A 6,627-nucleotide genomic window follows, 5' to 3' on the forward strand; every position below is an offset into this window, starting at 1 on the left:
GTCTTGATGAGAGTTCTGCAATGGCTTACGGTCACACTACTCTGAGAACGCCCGATCTCGTCTGATCTCGGAAGCTAAGCAGGGTTTGGCCTGGTTAGTACTTGGATGGGAGACCACCTGGGAATACCAGGTGCTGTAAGCTTTTCCCCTCTTGCTTCCATTACCATGGTCTTGTTATACATTACTAGTTTGTTATCTGAAACCCAACATAGATGAAGTTGCATAAGTAGTCTTGATGAGAGCTCTGCAATGGCTTACGGTCACACTACCCTGAGAACGCCCGATCTCGTCTGATCTCGGAAGCTAAGCAGGGTTTGGCCTGGTTAGTACTTGGATGGGAGACCACCTGGGAATACCAGGTGCTGTAAGCTTTTCCCCTCTTGCTTCCATTACCATGGTCTTGTTATACATTACTAGTTTGTTATCTGAAACCAAACATAGATGAAGTTGCATAAGTAGTCTTGATGAGAGCTCTGCAATGGCTTACGGTCACACTACCCTGAGAACGCCCTATCTCGTCTGATCTCGGAAGCTAAGCAGGGTTTGGCCTGGTTAGTACTTGGATGGGAGACCACCTGGGAATACCAGGTGCTGTAAGCTTTTCCCCTCTTGCTTCCATTACCATGGTCTTGTTATACATTACTAGTTTGTTATCTGAAACCCAACATAGATGAACTTGCATAAGTAGTCTTGATGAGAGCTCTGCAATGGCTTACGGTCACACTACCCTGAGAACGCCCGATCTCGTCTGATCTCGGAAGCTAAGCAGGGTTTGTCCTGGTTAGTACTTGGATGGGAGACCACCTGGGAATACCAGGTGCTGTAAGCTTTTCCCCTCTTGCTTCCATTACCATGGTCTTGTTATACATTACTAGTTTGTTATCTGAAACCCAACATAGATGAAGTTGCATAAGTAGTCTTGATGAGAGCTCTGCAATGGCTTACGGTCACACTACCCTGAGAACGCCCGATCTCGTCTGATCTCGGAAGCTAAGCAGGGTTTGGCCTGGATAGTACTTGGATGGGAGACCACCTGGGAATACCAGGTGCTGTAAGCTTTTCCCCTCTTGCTTCCATTACCATGGTCTTGTTATACATTACTAGTTTGTTATCTGAAACCCAACATAGATGAAGTTGCATAAGTAGTCTTGATGAGAGCTCTGCAATGGCTTACGGTCACACTACCCTGAGAACGCCCGATCTCGTCTGATCTCGGAAGCTAAGCAGGGTTTGGCCTGGTTAGTACTTGGATGGGAGACCACCTGGGAATACCAGGTGCTGTAAGCTTTTCCCCTCTTGCTTCCATTACCATGGTCTTGTTATACATTACTAGTTTGTTATCTGAAACCCAACATAGATGAAGTTGCATAAGTAGTCTTGATGAGAGCTCTGCAATGGCTTACGGTCACACTACCCTGAGAACGCCCGATCTCGTCTGATCTCGGAAGCTAAGCAGGGTTTGGCCTGGTTAGTACTTGGATGGGAGACCACCTGGGAATACCAGGTGCTGTAAGCTTTTCCCCTCTTGCTTCCATTACCATGGTCTTGTTATACATTACTAGTTTGTTATCTGAAACCCAACATAGATGAAGTTGCATAAGTAGTCTTGATGAGAGCTCTGCAACGGCTTACGGTCACACTACCCTGAGAACGCCCGATCTCGTCTGATCTCGGAAGCTAAGCAGGGTTTGGCCTGGTTAGTACTTGGATGGGAGACCACCTGGGAATACCAGGTGCTGTAAGCTTTTTCCCTCTTGCTTCCATTACCATGGTCTTGTTATACATTACTAGTTTGTTATCTGAAACCCAACATAGATGAAGTTGCATAAGTAGTCTTGATGAGAGCTCTGCAATGGCTTACGGTCACACTACCCTGAGAACGCCCGATCTCGTCTGATCTCGGAAGCTAAGCAGGGTTTGGCCTGGTTAGTACTTGGATGGGAGACCACCTGGGAATACCAGGTGCTGTAAGCTTTTCCCCTCTTGCTTCCATTACCATGGTCTTGTTATACATTACTAGTTTGTTATCTGAAACCCAACATAGATGAAGTTGCATAAGTAGTCTTGATGAGAGCTCTGCAACGGCTTACGGTCACACTACCCTGAGAACGCCCGATCTCGTCTGATCTCGGAAGCTAAGCAGGGTTTGGCCTGGTTAGTACTTGGATGGGAGACCACCTGGGAATACCAGGTGCTGTAAGCTTTTTCCCTCTTGCTTCCATTACCATGGTCTTGTTATACATTACTAGTTTGTTATCTGAAACCCAACATAGATGAAGTTGCATAAGTAGTCTTGATGAGAGCTCTGCAATGGCTTACGGTCACACTACCCTGAGAACGCCCGATCTCGTCTGATCTCGGAAGCTAAGCAGGGTTTGGCCTGGTTAGTACTTGGATGGGAGACCACCTGGGAATACCAGGTGCTGTAAGCTTTTCCCCTCTTGCTTCCATTACCATGGTCTTGTTATACATTACTAGTTTGTTATCTGAAACCCAACATAGATGAAGTTGCATAAGTAGTCTTGATGAGAGCTCTGCAATGGCTTACGGTCACACTACCCTGAGAACGCCCGATCTCGTCTGATCTCGGAAGCTAAGCAGGGTTTGGCCTGGTTAGTACTTGGATGGGAGACCACCTGGGAATACCAGGTACTGTAAGCTTTTCCCCTCTTGCTTCCATTACCATGGTCTTGTTATACATTACTAGTTTGTTATCTGAAACCCAACATAGATGAAGTTGCATAAGTAGTCTTGATGAGAGCTCTGCAATGGCTTACGGTCACACTACCCTGAGAACGCCCGATCTCGTCTGATCTCGGAAGCTAAGCAGGGTTTGGCCTGGTTAGTACTTGGATGGGAGACCACCTGGGAATACCAGGTGCTGTAAGCTTTTCCCCTCTTGCTTCCATTACCATGGTCTTGTTATACATTACTAGTTTGTTATCTGAAACCCAACATAGATGAACTTGCATAAGTAGTCTTGATGAGAGCTCTGCAATGGCTTACGGTCACACTACCCTGAGAACGCCCGATCTCGTCTGATCTCGGAAGCTAAGCAGGGTTTGTCCTGGTTAGTACTTGGATGGGAGACCACCTGGGAATACCAGGTGCTGTAAGCTTTTCCCCTCTTGCTTCCATTACCATGGTCTTGTTATACATTACTAGTTTGTTATCTGAAACCCAACATAGATGAAGTTGCATAAGTAGTCTTGATGAGAGCTCTGCAATGGCTTACGGTCACACTACCCTGAGAACGCCCGATCTCGTCTGATCTCGGAAGCTAAGCAGGGTTTGGCCTGGTTAGTACTTGGATGGGAGACCACCTGGGAATACCAGGTGCTGTAAGCTTTTCCCCTCTTGCTTCCATTACCATGGTCTTGTTATACATTACTAGTTTGTTATCTGAAACCCAACATAGATGAAGTTGCATAAGTAGTCTTGATGAGAGCTCTGCAACGGCTTACGGTCACACTACCCTGAGAACGCCCGATCTCGTCTGATCTCGGAAGCTAAACAGGGTTTGGCCTGGTTAGTACTTGGATGGGAGACCACCTGGGAATACCAGGTGCTGTAAGCTTTTCCCCTCTTGCTTCCATTAGCATGGTCTTGTTATACATTACTAGTTTGTTATCTGAAACCCAACATAGATGAAGTTGCATAAGTAGTCTTGATGAGAGCTCTGCAATGGCTTACGGTCACACTACCCTGAGAACGCCCGATCTCGTCTGATCTCGGAAGCTAAGCAGGGTTTGGCCTGGTTAGTACTTGGATGGGAGACCACCTGGGAATACCAGGTGCTGTAAGCTTTTCCCCTCTTGCTTCCATTACCATGGTCTTGTTATACATTACTAGTTTGTTATCTGAAACCCAACATAGATGAAGTTGCATAAGTAGTCTTGATGAGAGCTCTGCAATGGCTTACGGTCACACTACCCTGAGAACGCCAGATCTCGTCTGATCTCGGAAGCTAAGCAGGGTTTGGCCTGGTTAGTACTTGGATGGGAGACCACCTGGGAATACCAGGTGCTGTAAGCTTTTCCCCTCTTGCTTCCATTACCATGGTCTTGTTATGCATTACTAGTTTTTGTTATCTGAAACCCAACATAGATGAAGTTGCATAAGTAGTCTTGATGAGAGTTCTGCAATGGCTTACGGTCACACTACTATGAGAACGCCCGATCTCGTCTGATCTCGGAAGCTAAGCAGGGTTTGGCCTGGTTAGTACTTGGATGGGAGACCACCTGGGAATACCAGGTGCTGTAAGCTTTTCCCCTCTTGCTTCCATTACCATGGTCTTGTTATACATTACTAGTTTGTTATCTGAAACCCAACATAGATGAAGTTGCATGAGTAGTCTTGATGAGAGCTCTGCAATGGCTTACGGTCACACTACCCTGAGAACGCCCGATCTCGTCTGATCTCGGAAGCTAAGCAGGGTTTGGCCTGGTTAGTACTTGGATGGGAGACCACCTGGGAATACCAGGTGCTGTAAGCTTTTCCCCTCTTGCTTCCATTACCATGGTCTTGTTATACATTACTAGTTTGTTATCTGAAACCAAACATAGATGAAGTTGCATAAGTAGTCTTGATGAGAGCTCTGCAATGGCTTACGGTCACACTACCCTGAGAACGCCCTATCTCGTCTGATCTCGGAAGCTAAGCAGGGTTTGGCCTGGTTAGTACTTGGATGGGAGACCACCTGGGAATACCAGGTGCTGTAAGCTTTTCCCCTCTTGCTTCCATTACCATGGTCTTGTTATACATTACTAGTTTGTTATCTGAAACCCAACATAGATGAACTTGCATAAGTAGTCTTGATGAGAGCTCTGCAATGGCTTACGGTCACACTACCCTGAGAACGCCCGATCTCGTCTGATCTCGGAAGCTAAGCAGGGTTTGTCCTGGTTAGTACTTGGATGGGAGACCACCTGGGAATACCAGGTGCTGTAAGCTTTTCCCCTCTTGCTTCCATTACCATGGTCTTGTTATACATTACTAGTTTGTTATCTGAAACCCAACATAGATGAAGTTGCATAAGTAGTCTTGATGAGAGCTCTGCAATGGCTTACGGTCACACTACCCTGAGAACGCCCGATCTCGTCTGATCTCGGAAGCTAAGCAGGGTTTGGCCTGGATAGTACTTGGATGGGAGACCACCTGGGAATACCAGGTGCTGTAAGCTTTTCCCCTCTTGCTTCCATTACCATGGTCTTGTTATACATTACTAGTTTGTTATCTGAAACCCAACATAGATGAAGTTGCATAAGTAGTCTTGATGAGAGCTCTGCAATGGCTTACGGTCACACTACCCTGAGAACGCCCGATCTCGTCTGATCTCAGAAGCTAAGCAGGGTTTGGCCTGGTTAGTACTTGGATGGGAGACCACCTGGGAATACCAGGTGCTGTAAGCTTTTCCCCTCTTGCTTCCATTACCATGGTCTTGTTATACATTACTAGTTTGTTATCTGAAACCCAACATAGATGAAGTTGCATAAGTAGTCTTGATGAGAGCTCTGCAATGGCTTACGGTCACACTACCCTGAGAACGCCCGATCTCGTCTGATCTCGGAAGCTAAGCAGGGTTTGGCCTGTTTAGTACTTGGATGGGAGACCACCTGGGAATACCAGGTGCTGTAAGCTTTTCCCCTCTTGCTTCCATTACCATGGTCTTGTTATACATTACTAGTTTGTTATCTGAAACCCAACATAGATGAAGTTGCATAAGTAGTCTTGATGAGAGCTCTGCAATGGCTTACGGTCACACTACCCTGAGAACGCCCGATCTCGTCTGATATCGGAAGCTAAGCAGGGTTTGGCCTGGTTAGTACTTGGATGGGAGACCACCTGGGAATACCAGGTGCTGTAAGCTTTTCCCCTCTTGCTTCCATTACCATGGTCTTGTTATACATTACTAGTTTGTTATCTGAAACCCAACATAGATGAAGTTGCATAAGTAGTCTTGATGAGAGCTCTGCAATGGCTTACGGTCACACTACCCTGAGAACGCCCGATCTCGTCTGATCTCGGAAGCTAAGCAGGGTTTGGCCTGGTTAGTACTTGGATGGGAGACCACCTGGGAATACCAGGTGCTGTAAGCTTTTCCCCTCTTGCTTCCATTACCATGGTCTTGTTATACATTACTAGTTTGTTATCTGAAACCCAACATAGATGAAGTTGCATAAGTAGTCTTGATGAGAGCTCTGCAATGGCTTACGGTCACACTACCCAGAGAACGCCCGATCTCGTCTGATCTCGGAAGCTAAGCAGGGTTTGGCCTGGTTAGTACTTGGATGGGAGACCACCTGGGAATACCAGGTGCTGTAAGCTTTTCCCCTCTTGCTTCCATTACCATGGTCTTGTTATACATTACTAGTTTGTTATCTGAAACCCAACATAGATGAAGTTGCATAAGTAGTCTTGATGAGAGCTCTGCAATGGCTTACGGTCACACTACCCTGAGAACGCCCGATCTCGTCTGATCTCGGAAGCTAAGCAGGGTTTGGCCTGGTTAGTACTTGGATGGGAGACCACCTGGGAATACCAGGTGCTGTAAGCTTTTCCCCTCTTGCTTCCATTACCATGGTCTTGTTATACATTACTAGTTTGTTATCTGAAACCCAACATAGA

At 46.5% G+C, this 6,627-nt stretch overlaps 29 non-coding genes across 29 annotated transcripts; all 29 read left to right on the top strand.

The window, feature by feature from the left end:
* The first annotated feature begins 23 nt into the window (after positions 1–23).
* On the top strand, positions 24–142 carry LOC125786443 (5S ribosomal RNA). The gene has a single exon (XR_007428550.1). It is a non-coding gene; the product is annotated as a 5S ribosomal RNA (ribosomal RNA).
* Positions 143–252: 110 nt separating this feature from the next.
* Positions 253–371, top strand: LOC125786285 (5S ribosomal RNA). The gene has a single exon (XR_007428407.1). It is a non-coding gene; the product is annotated as a 5S ribosomal RNA (ribosomal RNA).
* A 110-nt stretch (positions 372–481) lies between these two features.
* Positions 482–600, top strand: LOC125786641 (5S ribosomal RNA). Its single transcript, XR_007428731.1, has one exon. It is a non-coding gene; the product is annotated as a 5S ribosomal RNA (ribosomal RNA).
* Positions 601–710: 110 nt separating this feature from the next.
* Positions 711–829, top strand: LOC125786523 (5S ribosomal RNA). The gene has a single exon (XR_007428624.1). It is a non-coding gene; the product is annotated as a 5S ribosomal RNA (ribosomal RNA).
* A 110-nt stretch (positions 830–939) lies between these two features.
* LOC125786395 (5S ribosomal RNA) lies at positions 940–1,058 on the top strand. The gene has a single exon (XR_007428506.1). It is a non-coding gene; the product is annotated as a 5S ribosomal RNA (ribosomal RNA).
* Positions 1,059–1,168: 110 nt separating this feature from the next.
* Positions 1,169–1,287, top strand: LOC125786288 (5S ribosomal RNA). The gene has a single exon (XR_007428409.1). It is a non-coding gene; the product is annotated as a 5S ribosomal RNA (ribosomal RNA).
* A 110-nt stretch (positions 1,288–1,397) lies between these two features.
* On the top strand, positions 1,398–1,516 carry LOC125786289 (5S ribosomal RNA). Its single transcript, XR_007428410.1, has one exon. It is a non-coding gene; the product is annotated as a 5S ribosomal RNA (ribosomal RNA).
* Positions 1,517–1,626: 110 nt separating this feature from the next.
* On the top strand, positions 1,627–1,745 carry LOC125786290 (5S ribosomal RNA). Its single transcript, XR_007428411.1, has one exon. It is a non-coding gene; the product is annotated as a 5S ribosomal RNA (ribosomal RNA).
* Positions 1,746–1,855: 110 nt separating this feature from the next.
* On the top strand, positions 1,856–1,974 carry LOC125786291 (5S ribosomal RNA). The gene has a single exon (XR_007428412.1). It is a non-coding gene; the product is annotated as a 5S ribosomal RNA (ribosomal RNA).
* Positions 1,975–2,084: 110 nt separating this feature from the next.
* On the top strand, positions 2,085–2,203 carry LOC125786292 (5S ribosomal RNA). Its single transcript, XR_007428413.1, has one exon. It is a non-coding gene; the product is annotated as a 5S ribosomal RNA (ribosomal RNA).
* A 110-nt stretch (positions 2,204–2,313) lies between these two features.
* On the top strand, positions 2,314–2,432 carry LOC125786293 (5S ribosomal RNA). Its single transcript, XR_007428414.1, has one exon. It is a non-coding gene; the product is annotated as a 5S ribosomal RNA (ribosomal RNA).
* Positions 2,433–2,542: 110 nt separating this feature from the next.
* Positions 2,543–2,661, top strand: LOC125786299 (5S ribosomal RNA). The gene has a single exon (XR_007428419.1). It is a non-coding gene; the product is annotated as a 5S ribosomal RNA (ribosomal RNA).
* A 110-nt stretch (positions 2,662–2,771) lies between these two features.
* Positions 2,772–2,890, top strand: LOC125786294 (5S ribosomal RNA). The gene has a single exon (XR_007428415.1). It is a non-coding gene; the product is annotated as a 5S ribosomal RNA (ribosomal RNA).
* A 110-nt stretch (positions 2,891–3,000) lies between these two features.
* LOC125786525 (5S ribosomal RNA) lies at positions 3,001–3,119 on the top strand. The gene has a single exon (XR_007428626.1). It is a non-coding gene; the product is annotated as a 5S ribosomal RNA (ribosomal RNA).
* Positions 3,120–3,229: 110 nt separating this feature from the next.
* On the top strand, positions 3,230–3,348 carry LOC125786295 (5S ribosomal RNA). The gene has a single exon (XR_007428416.1). It is a non-coding gene; the product is annotated as a 5S ribosomal RNA (ribosomal RNA).
* A 110-nt stretch (positions 3,349–3,458) lies between these two features.
* LOC125786419 (5S ribosomal RNA) lies at positions 3,459–3,577 on the top strand. Its single transcript, XR_007428528.1, has one exon. It is a non-coding gene; the product is annotated as a 5S ribosomal RNA (ribosomal RNA).
* Positions 3,578–3,687: 110 nt separating this feature from the next.
* LOC125786296 (5S ribosomal RNA) lies at positions 3,688–3,806 on the top strand. The gene has a single exon (XR_007428417.1). It is a non-coding gene; the product is annotated as a 5S ribosomal RNA (ribosomal RNA).
* A 110-nt stretch (positions 3,807–3,916) lies between these two features.
* LOC125786542 (5S ribosomal RNA) lies at positions 3,917–4,035 on the top strand. The gene has a single exon (XR_007428641.1). It is a non-coding gene; the product is annotated as a 5S ribosomal RNA (ribosomal RNA).
* A 112-nt stretch (positions 4,036–4,147) lies between these two features.
* Positions 4,148–4,266, top strand: LOC125786599 (5S ribosomal RNA). The gene has a single exon (XR_007428693.1). It is a non-coding gene; the product is annotated as a 5S ribosomal RNA (ribosomal RNA).
* Positions 4,267–4,376: 110 nt separating this feature from the next.
* On the top strand, positions 4,377–4,495 carry LOC125786297 (5S ribosomal RNA). The gene has a single exon (XR_007428418.1). It is a non-coding gene; the product is annotated as a 5S ribosomal RNA (ribosomal RNA).
* Positions 4,496–4,605: 110 nt separating this feature from the next.
* On the top strand, positions 4,606–4,724 carry LOC125786642 (5S ribosomal RNA). The gene has a single exon (XR_007428732.1). It is a non-coding gene; the product is annotated as a 5S ribosomal RNA (ribosomal RNA).
* A 110-nt stretch (positions 4,725–4,834) lies between these two features.
* Positions 4,835–4,953, top strand: LOC125786526 (5S ribosomal RNA). Its single transcript, XR_007428627.1, has one exon. It is a non-coding gene; the product is annotated as a 5S ribosomal RNA (ribosomal RNA).
* Positions 4,954–5,063: 110 nt separating this feature from the next.
* LOC125786397 (5S ribosomal RNA) lies at positions 5,064–5,182 on the top strand. The gene has a single exon (XR_007428508.1). It is a non-coding gene; the product is annotated as a 5S ribosomal RNA (ribosomal RNA).
* Positions 5,183–5,292: 110 nt separating this feature from the next.
* On the top strand, positions 5,293–5,411 carry LOC125786552 (5S ribosomal RNA). Its single transcript, XR_007428650.1, has one exon. It is a non-coding gene; the product is annotated as a 5S ribosomal RNA (ribosomal RNA).
* A 110-nt stretch (positions 5,412–5,521) lies between these two features.
* On the top strand, positions 5,522–5,640 carry LOC125786466 (5S ribosomal RNA). The gene has a single exon (XR_007428571.1). It is a non-coding gene; the product is annotated as a 5S ribosomal RNA (ribosomal RNA).
* A 110-nt stretch (positions 5,641–5,750) lies between these two features.
* On the top strand, positions 5,751–5,869 carry LOC125786539 (5S ribosomal RNA). The gene has a single exon (XR_007428639.1). It is a non-coding gene; the product is annotated as a 5S ribosomal RNA (ribosomal RNA).
* A 110-nt stretch (positions 5,870–5,979) lies between these two features.
* Positions 5,980–6,098, top strand: LOC125786300 (5S ribosomal RNA). Its single transcript, XR_007428420.1, has one exon. It is a non-coding gene; the product is annotated as a 5S ribosomal RNA (ribosomal RNA).
* A 110-nt stretch (positions 6,099–6,208) lies between these two features.
* LOC125786516 (5S ribosomal RNA) lies at positions 6,209–6,327 on the top strand. Its single transcript, XR_007428618.1, has one exon. It is a non-coding gene; the product is annotated as a 5S ribosomal RNA (ribosomal RNA).
* Positions 6,328–6,437: 110 nt separating this feature from the next.
* LOC125786301 (5S ribosomal RNA) lies at positions 6,438–6,556 on the top strand. The gene has a single exon (XR_007428421.1). It is a non-coding gene; the product is annotated as a 5S ribosomal RNA (ribosomal RNA).
* The last annotated feature ends 71 nt before the right edge of the window (positions 6,557–6,627 follow it).

This window comes from Astyanax mexicanus, chromosome 21 (assembly GCF_023375975.1).
Source record: "Astyanax mexicanus isolate ESR-SI-001 chromosome 21, AstMex3_surface, whole genome shotgun sequence".
Lineage (NCBI taxonomy): Eukaryota > Metazoa > Chordata > Actinopteri > Characiformes > Acestrorhamphidae > Astyanax > Astyanax mexicanus.